This window comes from Scophthalmus maximus, chromosome 10, assembly GCF_022379125.1.
Source record: "Scophthalmus maximus strain ysfricsl-2021 chromosome 10, ASM2237912v1, whole genome shotgun sequence".
NCBI classification, from domain to species: Eukaryota; Metazoa; Chordata; class Actinopteri; order Pleuronectiformes; family Scophthalmidae; genus Scophthalmus; species Scophthalmus maximus.
The window spans coordinates 24241683-24255007 of NC_061524.1; the positions used below are offsets into that span (position 1 = coordinate 24241683).

The 13325-nt window shown below is 41.6% G+C and overlaps 12 non-coding genes across 12 annotated transcripts; 9 read left to right on the plus strand and 3 right to left on the minus strand.

Annotated features, from left to right (window-relative positions):
• Positions 1-1438: 1438 nt before the first annotated feature.
• On the minus strand, positions 1439-1531 carry trnay-gua. Its single transcript has 2 exons — positions 1495-1531; positions 1439-1474 (listed from the first exon to the last, which is right to left on the minus strand). It is a non-coding gene; the product is annotated as a tRNA-Tyr (tRNA).
• Positions 1532-2006: 475 nt separating this feature from the next.
• Positions 2007-2099, minus strand: trnay-gua. Its single transcript has 2 exons — positions 2063-2099; positions 2007-2042 (listed from the first exon to the last, which is right to left on the minus strand). It is a non-coding gene; the product is annotated as a tRNA-Tyr (tRNA).
• Positions 2100-3046: 947 nt separating this feature from the next.
• Positions 3047-3139, minus strand: trnay-gua. The gene is made up of 2 exons: positions 3103-3139; positions 3047-3082 (listed from the first exon to the last, which is right to left on the minus strand). It is a non-coding gene; the product is annotated as a tRNA-Tyr (tRNA).
• Positions 3140-3909: 770 nt separating this feature from the next.
• On the plus strand, positions 3910-4002 carry trnay-gua. The gene is made up of 2 exons: positions 3910-3946; positions 3967-4002. It is a non-coding gene; the product is annotated as a tRNA-Tyr (tRNA).
• A 946-nt stretch (positions 4003-4948) lies between these two features.
• Positions 4949-5041, plus strand: trnay-gua. The gene is made up of 2 exons: positions 4949-4985; positions 5006-5041. It is a non-coding gene; the product is annotated as a tRNA-Tyr (tRNA).
• Positions 5042-5515: 474 nt separating this feature from the next.
• On the plus strand, positions 5516-5608 carry trnay-gua. The gene is made up of 2 exons: positions 5516-5552; positions 5573-5608. It is a non-coding gene; the product is annotated as a tRNA-Tyr (tRNA).
• A 946-nt stretch (positions 5609-6554) lies between these two features.
• trnay-gua lies at positions 6555-6647 on the plus strand. Its single transcript has 2 exons — positions 6555-6591; positions 6612-6647. It is a non-coding gene; the product is annotated as a tRNA-Tyr (tRNA).
• Positions 6648-7121: 474 nt separating this feature from the next.
• Positions 7122-7214, plus strand: trnay-gua. Its single transcript has 2 exons — positions 7122-7158; positions 7179-7214. It is a non-coding gene; the product is annotated as a tRNA-Tyr (tRNA).
• A 1993-nt stretch (positions 7215-9207) lies between these two features.
• On the plus strand, positions 9208-9300 carry trnay-gua. Its single transcript has 2 exons — positions 9208-9244; positions 9265-9300. It is a non-coding gene; the product is annotated as a tRNA-Tyr (tRNA).
• Positions 9301-9774: 474 nt separating this feature from the next.
• On the plus strand, positions 9775-9867 carry trnay-gua. The gene is made up of 2 exons: positions 9775-9811; positions 9832-9867. It is a non-coding gene; the product is annotated as a tRNA-Tyr (tRNA).
• A 2077-nt stretch (positions 9868-11944) lies between these two features.
• Positions 11945-12037, plus strand: trnay-gua. Its single transcript has 2 exons — positions 11945-11981; positions 12002-12037. It is a non-coding gene; the product is annotated as a tRNA-Tyr (tRNA).
• Positions 12038-12983: 946 nt separating this feature from the next.
• On the plus strand, positions 12984-13076 carry trnay-gua. The gene is made up of 2 exons: positions 12984-13020; positions 13041-13076. It is a non-coding gene; the product is annotated as a tRNA-Tyr (tRNA).
• Positions 13077-13325: the final 249 nt, after the last annotated feature.

Genomic DNA, 13325 nt, shown 5'->3' on the forward strand with positions numbered 1-13325 from the left:
AATATTTGAAGACTTCTGTCTCAGAGCATTTGAGATTTCCTTGTTAAGAACATCAATGTGAACAGTAGAAACATTTGTGGCCTGGCAAAGCTACATGCGTGCAAATGATGTGCAATCTGATACTGAAGTTTCTCAGCAAGGGAAAGGAGCTTCAAAACGCATCGTCCATAGGGCAACCAGTGGACCAAACTGATGGATCAAGTATGGATAATGCCCCACGAAATGGTGTTTTGGTTTTAGCGCACATTCTTGGAAAACCTCTTGAAATAATTTAATGTGATAAAACATTACTACAGGTCTAGAAATAGTGTGTAAACAATCCAAAAAACTGTGATATACAAATCGCTAACAAAAACAAAACAATCAAACTTTAGCTTAAAAAAAACAACTGTAAAAAGTACTTACAGGGATGTAAAAACCTTATTAAGATCCAAATCGCCATCTATGAGAAAAATGTACCTTTAAACTATTGTGAAAAGTACATACAAAGCTAGAAAACCACTTGTTTCCTGCCTGATTGTAACAGAGTTCCATGACACCATGGAAATGCTTGGTTAGCTAGAGGTAACGTAAGGGTATGAACAAGGGTTTCATTGTTGGATACCTACAGTAAACCGTGTAACAGCTCCACCTACAAAACCTCATCTATTAAGTCAGAGTACAACCAGTGACCTCATGACAACATGGAAATGTTTGGTGGAATCAGTACAATGACATAGGCTTGTTGGGAACATGTTCTCTTCAACAGAAACACCTATAAAAACCTCCTCCTTCAAGCCCATTTTGAACAATCAACCTCAGGACAGTAATGGAATGCTTGGTGGAATCACTACGATGACATAGGCTTTTTGGGTCCATGTTCCCTGGAACAGCAACATCTACAAAAGCCTCCTTCGAGCCGGAACCAGCGACCTAAGGATGTCAGCAATGTTTTGGTCTTCTACAGTCCTCCGCTCTTCCACCTGAGCTATCGAAGGTCTATTAATCACTCTATGATAAAAAAAACAACCTTTAAATAACAAAAAGTAATGTAAAACGCACATACAAAGCCACAAAACGACTCTTTACATGCCTGTTCGAACAGTGGGTTCAATGACACCATGGAAATGCTTGGTTAGGTAGAGGTAATGTTAGGTCATCAGAAAGGGTTTCATTGTTGGATACTATGTAACAGCTCCACCTACAAAAGCCTCTTCTGTTCAGTCCGACTTGAACTAGTGACCTCATGAAAACATAGAAATGCTTGGTGGAATGACTACAAGAACATTGGCTTGTTGGGAACATGTTCTCTTTAACAGCAACACCTATAAAAGCCTCCTCCTTCAAGCCATTTTGAACCGTCGAACTCAGGACATTATTGGAATACTTGGTGGAATCACTACGACAACATAGGCTTGTTGGGTCCATGTTCTGTGGAACAGCAAGACCTACAAAAGCTTCCTTCGAGCCGGAATTGAACCAGCGACCCAAGGATGTCAGCAATGTTTTTCTTTTCTACAGTGCTCCGCTCTTCCAACTGAGCTATCGAAGGTCTATTTCTCACTATACCATACGATAAAATACGACCTTTAAATAAGAAAAACTAATGTGTAAAGTACAAACAAAGCTATCAAACCATTCTTTACATGCCTGATTGTAACAGAGTTCCACGACACCATGGAAATGATTGGTGAGGTTGAGGTAATGAAAGGGTATCAACAACGGTTTCATTGTTGGATACCTACAGTAAACAGTCTAATAGCTCCACCTACAAAAGCCTCCTCCATTAAGTCCGATTACAACCAGTGACCTCTTGACAGCATGGAAATGTTTTGTGGAATCACAACAAGAACATTGGCTTGTGGGAACATGTCCTCTTTAACAGTAACAGCTATAAAAGCCTCGTCATTCAAGCCCATTTTGAACCATCACACATCAGGACATTATTCGAATGTTTGGTGGAATCATTACGACGACATAGGCTTCTTGGGTCCATGTTCTGTGGAACAGCAACACCCACAAAAGCTTCCTTCGAGCCGGAATTGAACCAGCGACCTAAGGATGTCAGCAACGTTTTTCTCTTCTACAGTCCTCCGCTCTTCCAACTGAGCTATGGAAGGTCTATCAATCATGCCTGATTGTAACAGAGTTCCACGACACGATGGAAATGATTGGTTAGGTTGAGGTAATGAAAGGGTAGCAACAACGGTTTCATTGTTGGATACCTACAGTATACTGTGTAACAGCTCCACCTACAAAAGCCTCCTCCATTAAGTCTGATTAGAACTAGTGACCTCATGACATTATTGGAAAGTTTGGTGGAATCACTACAACGACATAGGCTTGTTGGGAACATGTTCTCTTCAGGAGCAACACCTATAAAAGCCTCCTCCTTCAAGACCATTTTGAACAATCAACCTCAGGACAGTATTGGAATGCTTTGTGGAATTACTACGATGACATAGGCTTTTTGGGTCCATGTTCCCTGGAACAGCAACATCTACAAAAGCCTCCTTCGAGCCGGAACCAGCGACCCCAGGATGTCAGCAATGTTTTGGTCTTCTACAGTCCTCTGTCTTCCACCTGAGCTATCGAAGGTCTATTAATCACTCTATGATAAAAAAAAACAACCTTTAAATAACAAAAAGTAATATAAAACGCACATACAAAGCCACAAAACGACTCTTTACATGCCTGTTCGAATAGTGAGTTCAATGACACCATGGAAATGCTTGGTTAGGTAGAGGTAATGTTAGGTCATCAGAAAAGGTTTCAGTGTTGGATACAGTATACTATGTAACAGCTCCACCTACAAAAGCCTCTTCTGTTCAGTCCGACTTGAACTAGTGACCTCATGAAAACATAGAAATGCTTGGTGGAATGACTACAAGAACATTGGCTTGTTGGGAACATGTTCTCTTCAACAGCAACACCTATAAAAGCCTCCTCCTTCAAGCCATTTTAAACCGTCGACATCAGGACATTATTGGAATGCTCGGTGGAATCACTACGACGACATAGGCTTGTTGGGTCCATGTTCTGTGGAACAGCAACACCTACAAAAGCTTCCTTCGAGCCGGAATTGAACCAGCGACCTAAGGATGTCAGCAACTTTTTTCTCTTCTACAGTCCTCCGCTCTTCCAACTGAGCTATCGAAGGTCTATAAATCACTCTACCATACGAGAAAAAACGACCTTTTAATAAGAAAAACGAATGTGTAAAGTACAAACAAAGCTATCAAACCATTCTTTACATGCCTGATTGTAACAGAGTTCCACGACACGATGGAAATGATTGGTTAGGTGGAGGTAATGAAAGGGTATCAACAACGGTTTCATTGTTGGATACCTACAGTAAACAGTCTAACAACTGTCATTGAACTCACTGTTCGAACAGGCATGTAAAGAGTCGTTTTGTGGCTTTGTATGTGCGTTTTACATTACTTTTTGTTATTTAAAGATTGTTTTTTTATCACAGAGTGATTAATAGACCTTCGATAGCTCAGGTGGAAGAGCGGAGGACTGTAGAAGACCAAAACATAGCTGACATCCTTAGGTCGCTGGTTCCGGCTCGAAGGAGGCTTTTATAGGTGTTGCTGTTGAAGAGAACATGTTCCCAACAAGCCTATGTCGTTGTAGTGGTTCCACCAAACTTTCCAATAATGTCATGAGGTCACTGGTTGTAATCGGACTTAATGGAGGAGGCTTTTGTAGGTGGAGCTGTTACACAGTATACTGTAGGTATCCAACAATGAAACCCTTTCTGATGATTTTACATTACCTCAACCTGACCAATCATTTCCATGGTGTTGTGGAACTCTGTTACAATCAGGCATGTAAAGAATGGTTTGATAGCTTTGTTTGTACTTTACACATTAGTTTTTCTTATTAAAAGGTCCTATTTTCTCGTATGGTAGAGTGATTTATAGACCTTTGATAGCTCAGTTGGAAGAGAGGAGGACTGTAGAAGAGAAAAACGTTGCTGACATCCTTAGGTCGCTGGTTCAATTCCGGCTCGAAGGAAGCTTTTGTGGGTGTTGCTGTTCCACAGAACATGGACCCAAGAAGCCTATGTCGTCGTAATGATTCCACCAAGCATTCCAATAATGTCCTGATGTCGACGGTTTAAAATGGCTTGAAGGAGGAGGCTTTTATAGGTGTTGCTGTTGAAGAGAACATGTTCCCAACAAGCCAATGTTCTTGTAGTCATTCCACCAAGCATTTCTATGTTTTCATGAGGTCACTAGTTCAAGTCGGACTGAACAGAAGAGGCTTTTGTAGGTGGAGCTGTTACATAGTATACTGTATCCAACAATGAAACCTTTTCTGATGACCTAACATTACCTCTACCTAACCAAGCATTTTCATGGTGTCATTGAACTCACTATTCGAACAGGCATGTAAAGAGTCGTTTTGTGGCTTTGTATGTGCGTTTTATATTACTTTTTGTTATTTAAAGGTTGTTTTTTTTATCATAGAGTGATTAATAGACCTTCGATAGCTCAGGTGGAAGACAGAGGACTGTAGAAGACCAAAACATTGCTGACATCCTGAGGTCGCTGGTTCCGGCTCGAAGGAGGCTTTTGTAGATGTTGCTGTTCCAGGGAACATGGACCCAAAAAGCCTATGTCATCGTAGTAATTCCACAAAGCATTCCAATACTGTCCTGAGGTTGATTGTTCAAAATGGTCTTGAAGGAGGAGGCTTTTATAGGTGTTGCTCCTGAAGAGAACATGTTCCCAACAAGCCTATGTCGTTGTAGTGATTCCACCAAACTTTCCAATAATGTCATGAGGTCACTAGTTCTAATCAGACTTAATGGAGGAGGCTTTTGTAGGTGGAGCTGTTACACAGTATACTGTAGGTATCCAACAATGAAACCGTTGTTGATACCCTTTCATTACCTCAACCTAACCAATCATTTCCATCGTGTCGTGGAACTCTGTTACAATCTGGCATGATTGATAGACCTTCGATAGCTCAGTTGGAAGAGCGGAGGACTGTAGAAGAGAGAAACGTTGCTGACATCCTTAGGTCGCTGGTTCAATTCCGGCTCGAAGGAAGCTTTTGTGGGTGTTGCTGTTCCACAGAACATGGACCCAAGAAGCCTATGTCGTCGTAATGATTCCACCAAACATTCGAATAATGTCCTGATGTGTGATGGTTCAAAATGGGCTTGAATGACGAGGCTTTTATAGCTGTTACTGTTAAAGAGGACATGTTCCCACAAGCCAATGTTCTTGTTGTGATTCCACCAAACATTTCCATGCTGTCAAGAGGTCACTGGTTGTAATCAGACTTAATGGAGGAGGCTTTTGTAGGTGGAGCTGTTGGACTGTTTACTGTAGGTATCCAACAATGAAACCGTCGTTGATACCCTTTCATTACCTCAACCTAACCATCATTTCCATGGTGTCGTGGAACTCTGTTACAATCAGGCATGTAAAGAATGGTTTGATAGCTTTGTTTGTACTTTACACATTCGTTTTTCTTATTAAAAGGTCGTATTTTCTCGTATGGTAGAGTGATTTATAGACCTTCGATAGCTCAGTTGGAAGAGCAGAGGACTGTAGAAGAGAAAAAAGTTGCTGACATCCTTAGGTCGCTGGTTCAATTCCGGCTCGAAGGAGGCTTTTGTAGGTGTTGCTGTTCCACAGAACATGGACCCAACAAGCCTATGTCGTCGTAGTGATTCCACCAAGCATTCCAATAATGTCCTGATGTCGACGGTTTAAAATGGCTTGAAGGAGGAGGCTTTTATAGGTGTTGCTGTTGAAGAGAACATGTTCCCAACAAGCCAATGTTCTTGTAGTCATTCCACCAAGCATTTCTATGTTTTCATGAGGTCACTAGTTCAAGTCGGACTGAACAGAAGAGGCTTTTGTAGGTGGAGCTGTTACATAGTATACTGTATCCAACAATGAAACCTTTTCTGATGACCTAACATTACCTCTACCTAACCAAGCATTTCCATGGTGTCATTGAACTCACTATTCGAACAGGCATGTAAAGAGTCGTTTTGTGGCTTTGTATGTGCGTTTTATATTACTTTTTGTTATTTAAAGGTTGTTTTTTTTATCATAGAGTGATTAATAGACCTTCGATAGCTCAGGTGGATGACAGAGGACTGTAGAAGACCAAAACATTGCTGACATCCTGAGGTCGCTGGTTCCGGCTCGAAGGAGGCTTTTGTAGATGTTGCTGTTCCAGGGAACATGGACCCAAAAAGCCTATGTCATCGTAGTAATTCCACAAAGCATTCCAATACTGTCCTGAGGTTGATTGTTCAAAATGGTCTTGAAGGAGGAGGCTTTTATAGGTGTTGCTCCTGAAGAGAACATGTTCCCAACAAGCCTATGTCGTTGTAGTGATTCCACCAAACTTTCCAATAATGTCATGAGGTCACTAGTTCTAATCAGACTTAATGGAGGAGGCTTTTGTAGGTGGAGCTGTTACACAGTATACTGTAGGTATCCAACAATGAAACCGTTGTTGATACCCTTTCATTACCTCAACCTAACCAATCATTTCCATCGTGTCGTGGAACTCTGTTACAATCTGGCATGATCGATAGACCTTCGATAGCTCAGTTGGAAGAGCGGAGGACTGTAGAAGAGAGAAACGTTGCTGACATCCTTAGGTCGCTGGTTCAATTCCGGCTCGAAGGAAGCTTTTGTGGGTGTTGCTGTTCCACAGAACATGGACCCAAGAAGCCTATGTCGTCGTAATGATTCCACCAAACATTCGAATAATGTCCTGATGTGTGATGGTTCAAAATGGGCTTGAATGACGAGGCTTTTATAGCTGTTACTGTTAAAGAGGACATGTTCCCACAAGCCAATGTTCTTGTTGTGATTCCACCAAACATTTCCATGCTGTCAAGAGGTCACTGGTTGTAATCAGACTTAATGGAGGAGGCTTTTGTAGGTGGAGCTGTTGGACTGTTTACTGTAGGTATCCAACAATGAAACCGACGTTGATACCCTTTCATTACCTCAACCTAACCATCATTTCCATGGTGTCGTGGAACTCTGTTACAATCAGGCATGTAAAGAATGGTTTGATAGCTTTGTTTGTACTTTACACATTCGTTTTTCTTATTAAAAGGTCGTATTTTCTCGTATGGTAGAGTGATTTATAGACCTTCGATAGCTCAGTTGGAAGAGCGGAGGACTGTAGAAGAGAAAAAAGTTGCTGACATCCTTAGGTCGCTGGTTCAATTCCGGCTCGAAGGAGGCTTTTGTAGGTGTTGCTGTTCCACAGAACATGGACCCAACAAGCCTATGTCGTCGTAGTGATTCCACCAAGCATTCCAATAATGTCCTGATGTCGACGGTTTAAAATGGCTTGAAGGAGGAGGCTTTTATAGGTGTTGCTGTTGAAGAGAACATGTTCCCAACAAGCCAATGTTCTTGTAGTCATTCCACCAAGCATTTCTATGTTTTCATGAGGTCACTAGTTCAAGTCGGACTGAACAGAAGAGGCTTTTGTAGGTGGAGCTGTTACATAGTATACTGTATCCAACAATGAAACCTTTTCTGATGACCTAACATTACCTCTACCTAACCAAGCATTTCCATGGTGTCATTGAACTCACTGTTCGAACAGGCATGTAAAGAGTCGTTTTGTGGCTTTGTATGTGCGTTTTATATTACTTTTTGTTATTTAAAGGTTGTTTTTTTTTATCATAGAGTGATTAATAGACCTTCGATAGCTCAGGTGGAAGACAGAGGACTGTAGAAGACCAAAACATTGCTGACATCCTGAGGTCGCTGGTTCCGGCTCGAAGGAGGCTTTTGTAGATGTTGCTGTTCCAGGGAACATGGATCCAAAAAGCCTATGTCATCGTAGTAATTCCACAAAGCATTCCAATACTGTCCTGAGGTTGATTGTTCAAAATGGTCTTGAAGGAGGAGGCTTTTATAGGTGTTGCTCCTGAAGAGAACATGTTCCCAACAAGCCTATGTCGTTGTAGTGATTCCACCAAACTTTCCAATAATGTCATGACGTCACTAGTTCTAATCAGACTTAATGGAGGAGGCTTTTGTAGGTGGAGCTGTTACACAGTATACTGTAGGTATCCAACAATGAAACCGTTGTTGCTACCCTTTCATTACCTCAACCTAACCAATCATTTCCATCGTGTCGTGGAACTCTGTTACAATCAGGCATGATTTATAGACTTCGATATCTCAGTTGGAAGAGGGGACGACTGTAGAAGAGAAAAACGTTGCTGACATTCTTAGGTTACTAGTTCAATTCTGGCTTGAAGGAAGCTTTTGTAGGTGTTGCTGTTCCACAGAACATGGACCTAAGAAGCCTATGTTGTTGTAATGATTCCACCAAACATTCGAATAATGTCCTGATGTGTGATGGTTCAAAATGGGCTTTAATGACGAGGCTTTTATAGCTGTTACTGTTAAAGAGGACATGTTCCCACAAGCCAATGTTCTTGTTGTGATTCCACCAAACATTTCCATGCTGTCAAGAGGTCACTGGTTGTAATCAGACTTAATGGAGGAGGCTTTTGTAGGTGGAGCTGTTGGACTGTTTACTGTAGGTATCCCACAATGAAACCGTCGTTGATACCCTTTCATTACCTCAACCTAACCAATCATTTCCATGGTGTCGTGGAACTCTGTTACAATCAGGCATGTAAAGAATGGTTTGATAGCTTTGTTTGTACTTTACACATTCGTTTTTCTTATTAAAAGGTCGTATTTTCTCGTATGGTAGAGTGATTTATAGACCTTCGATAGCTCAGTTGGAAGAGCGGAGGACTGTAGAAGAGAAAGAAGTTGCTGACATCCTTAGGTCGCTGGTTCCGGCTCGAAAGAGGCTTTTGTAGATGTTTCTGTTCCAGGGAACATGGACCCAAAAAGCCTATGTCATCGTAGTAATTCCACAAAGCATTCCAATACTGTCCTGAGGTTGATTGTTCAAAATGGTCTTGAAGGAGGAGGCTTTTATAGGTGTTGCTCCTGAAGAGAACATGTTCCCAACAAGCCTATGTCGTTGTAGTGATTCCACCAAACTTTCCAATAATGTCATGAGGTCACTAGTTCTAATCAGACTTAATGGAGGAGGCTTTTGTAGGTGGAGCTGTTACACAGTATACTGTAGGTATCCAACAATGAAACCGTTGTTGATACCCTTTCATTACCTCAACCTAACCAATCATTTCCATCGTGTCGTGGAACTCTGTTACAATCAGGCATGATTGATAGACCTTCGATAGCTCAGTTGGAAGAGCGGAGGACTGTAGAAGAGAGAAACGTTGCTGACATCCTTAGGTCGCTGGTTCAATTCCGGCTCGAAGGAAGCTTTTGTGGGTGTTGCTGTTCCACAGAACATGGACCCAAGAAGTCTATGTCGTCGTAATGATTCCACCAAACATTCGAATAATGTCCTGATGTGTGATGGTTCAAAATGGGCTTGAATGACGAGGCTTTTATAGCTGTTACTGTTAAAGAGGACATGTTCCCACAAGCCAATGTTCTTGTTGTGATTCCACCAAACATTTCCATGCTGTCAAGAGGTCACTGGTTGTAATCAGACTTAATGGAGGAGGCTTTTGTAGGTGGAGCTGTTGGACTGTTTACTGTAGGTATCCAACAATGAAACCGTCGTTGATACCCTTTCATTACCTCAACCTAACCATCATTTCCATGGTGTCGTGGAACTCTGTTACAATCAGGCATGTAAAGAATGGTTTGATAGCTTTGTTTGTACTTTACACATTCGTTTTTCTTATTAAAAGGTCGTATTTTCTCGTATGGTAGAGTGATTTATAGACCTTCGATAGCTCAGTTGGAAGAGCGGAGGACTGTAGAAGAGAAAAAAGTTGCTGACATCCTTAGGTCGCTGGTTCAATTCCGGCTCGAAGGAGGCTTTTGTAGGTGTTGCTGTTCCACAGAACATGGACCCAACAAGCCTATGTCGTCGTAGTGATTCCACCAAGCATTCCAATAATGTCCTGATGTCGACGGTTTAAAATGGCTTGAAGGAGGAGGCTTTTATAGGTGTTGCTGTTGAAGAGAACATGTTCCCAACAAGCCAATGTTCTTGTAGTCATTCCACCAAGCATTTCTATGTTTTCATGAGGTCACTAGTTCAAGTCGGACTGAACAGAAGAGGCTTTTGTAGGTGGAGCTGTTACATAGTATACTGTATCCAACAATGAAACCCTTTCTGATGACCTAACATTACCTCTACCTAACCAAGCATTTCCATGGTGTCATTGAACTCACTGTTCGAACAGGCATGTAAAGAGTCGTTTTGTGGCTTTGTATGTGCGTTTTATATTACTTTTTGTTATTTAAAGGTTGTTTTTTTTTATCATAGAGTGATTAATAGACCTTCGATAGCTCAGGTGGAAGACAGAGGACTGTAGAAGACCAAAACATTGCTGACATCCTGAGGTCGCTGGTTCCGGCTCGAAGGAGGCTTTTGTAGATGTTGCTGTTCCAGGGAACATGGATCCAAAAAGCCTATGTCATCGTAGTAATTCCACAAAGCATTCCAATACTGTCCTGAGGTTGATTGTTCAAAATGGTCTTGAAGGAGGAGGCTTTTATAGGTGTTGCTCCTGAAGAGAACATGTTCCCAACAAGCCTATGTCGTTGTAGTGATTCCACCAAACTTTCCAATAATGTCATGAGGTCACTAGTTCTAATCAGACTTAATGGAGGAGGCTTTTGTAGGTGGAGCTGTTACACAGTATACTGTAGGTATCCAACAATGAAACCGTTGTTGATACCCTTTCATTACCTCAACCTAACCAATCATTTCCATCGTGTCGTGGAACTCTGTTACAATCAGGCATGATTTATAGACTTCGATATCTCAGTTGGAAGAGGGGACGACTGTAGAAGAGAAAAACGTTGCTGACATTCTTAGGTTACTAGTTCAATTCTGGCTTGAAGGAAGCTTTTGTAGGTGTTGCTGTTCCACAGAACATGGACCTAAGAAGCCTATGTTGTTGTAATGATTCCACCAAACATTCGAATAATGTCCTGATGTGTGATGGTTCAAAATGGGCTTTAATGACGAGGCTTTTATAGCTGTTACTGTTAAAGAGGACATGTTCCCACAAGCCAATGTTCTTGTTGTGATTCCACCAAACATTTCCATGCTGTCAAGAGGTCACTGGTTGTAATCAGACTTAATGGAGGAGGCTTTTGTAGGTGGAGCTGTTGGACTGTTTACTGTAGGTATCCCACAATGAAACCGTCGTTGATACCCTTTCATTACCTCAACCTAACCAATCATTTCCATGGTGTCGTGGAACTCTGTTACAATCAGGCATGTAAAGAATGGTTTGATAGCTTTGTTTGTACTTTACACATTTGTTTTTCTTATTAAAAGGTCGTATTTTCTCGTATGGTAGAGTGATTTATAGACCTTCGATAGCTCAGTTGGAAGAGCGGAGGACTGTAGAAGAGAAAGAAGTTGCTGACATCCTTAGGTCGCTGGTTCCGGCTCGAAAGAGGCTTTTGTAGATGTTTCTGTTCCAGGGAACATGTACCCAAAAAGCCTATGTCATCGTAGTAATTCCACAAAGCATTCCAATACTGTCCTGAGGTTGATTTTTCAAAATGGTCTTGAAGGAGGAGGCTTTTATAGGTGTTGCTCCTGAAGAGAACATGTTCCCAACAAGCCTATGTCGTTGTAGTGATTCCACCAAACTTTCCAATAATGTCATGAGGTCACTAGTTCTAATCAGACTTAATGGAGGAGGCTTTTGTAGGTGGAGCTGTTACACAGTATACTGTAGGTATCCAACAATGAAACCGTTGTTGATACCCTTTCATTACCTCAACCTAACCAATCATTTCCATCGTGTCGTGGAACTCTGTTACAATCAGGCATGTAAAGAATGGTTTGATAGCTTTGTTTGTACTTTACACATTCGTTTTTCTTATTAAAAGGTCGTATTTTCTCGTATGGTAGAGTGATTTATAGACCTTCGATAGCTCAGTTGGAAGAGCGGAGGACTGTAGAAGAGAAAAAAGTTGCTGACATCCTTAGGTCGCTGGTTCAATTCCGGCTCGAAGGAGGCTTTTGTAGGTGTTGCTGTTCCACAGAACATGGACCCAACAAGCCTATGTCGTCGTAGTGATTCCACCAAGCATTCCAATAATGTCCTGATGTCGACGGTTTAAAATGGCTTGAAGGAGGAGGCTTTTATAGGTGTTGCTGTTGAAGAGAACATGTTCCCAACAAGCCAATGTTCTTGTAGTCATTCCACCAAGCATTTCTATGTTTTCATGAGGTCACTAGTTCAAGTCGGACTGAACAGAAGAGGCTTTTGTAGGTGGAGCTGTTACATAGTATACTGTATCCAACAATGAAACCCTTTCTGATGACCTAACATTACCTCTACCTAACCAAGCATTTCCATGGTGTCATTGAACTCACTGTTCGAACAGGCATGTAAAGAGTCGTTTTGTGGCTTTGTATGTGCGTTTTATATTACTTTTTGTTATTTAAAGGTTGTTTTTTTTATCATAGAGTGATTAATAGACCTTTGATAGCTCAGGTGGAAGACAGAGGACTGTAGAAGACCAAAACATTGCTGACATCCTGAGGTCGCTGGTTCCGGCTCGAAGGAGGCTTTTGTAGATGTTGCTGTTCCAGGGAACATGGACCCAAAAAGCCTATGTCATCGTAGTAATTCCACAAAGCATTCCAATACTGTCCTGAGGTTGATTGTTCAAAATGGTCTTGAAGGAGGAGGCTTTTATAGGTGTTGCTCCTGAAGAGAACATGTTCCCAACAAGCCTATGTCGTTGTAGTGATTCCACCAAACTTTCCAATAATGTCATGAGGTCACTAGTTCTAATCAGACTTAATGGAGGAGGCTTTTGTAGGTGGAGCTGTTACACAGTATACTGTAGGTATTCAACAATGAAACCGTTGTTGATACCCTTTCATTACCTCAACCTAACCAATCATTTCCATCGTGTCGTTGAACTCTGTTACAATCAGGCATGATTTATAGACCTTCGATAGCTCAGTTGGAAGAGCGGAGGACTGTAGAAGAGAAAAACGTTGCTGACATCCTTAGGTCGCTGGTTCAATTCCGGCTCGAAGGAAGCTTTTGTGGGAGTTGCTGTTCCACAGAACATGGACCCAAGAAGCCTATGTCGTCGTAATGATTCCACCAAACATTTGAATAATGTCCTGATGTGTGATGGTTCAAAATGGGCTTGAATGACGAGGCTTTTATAGCTGTTACTGTTAAAGAGGACATGTTCCCACAAGCCAATGTTCTTGTTGTGATTCCACCAAACATTTCCATGCTGTCAAGAGGTCACTGGTTGTAATCAGACTTAATGGAGGAG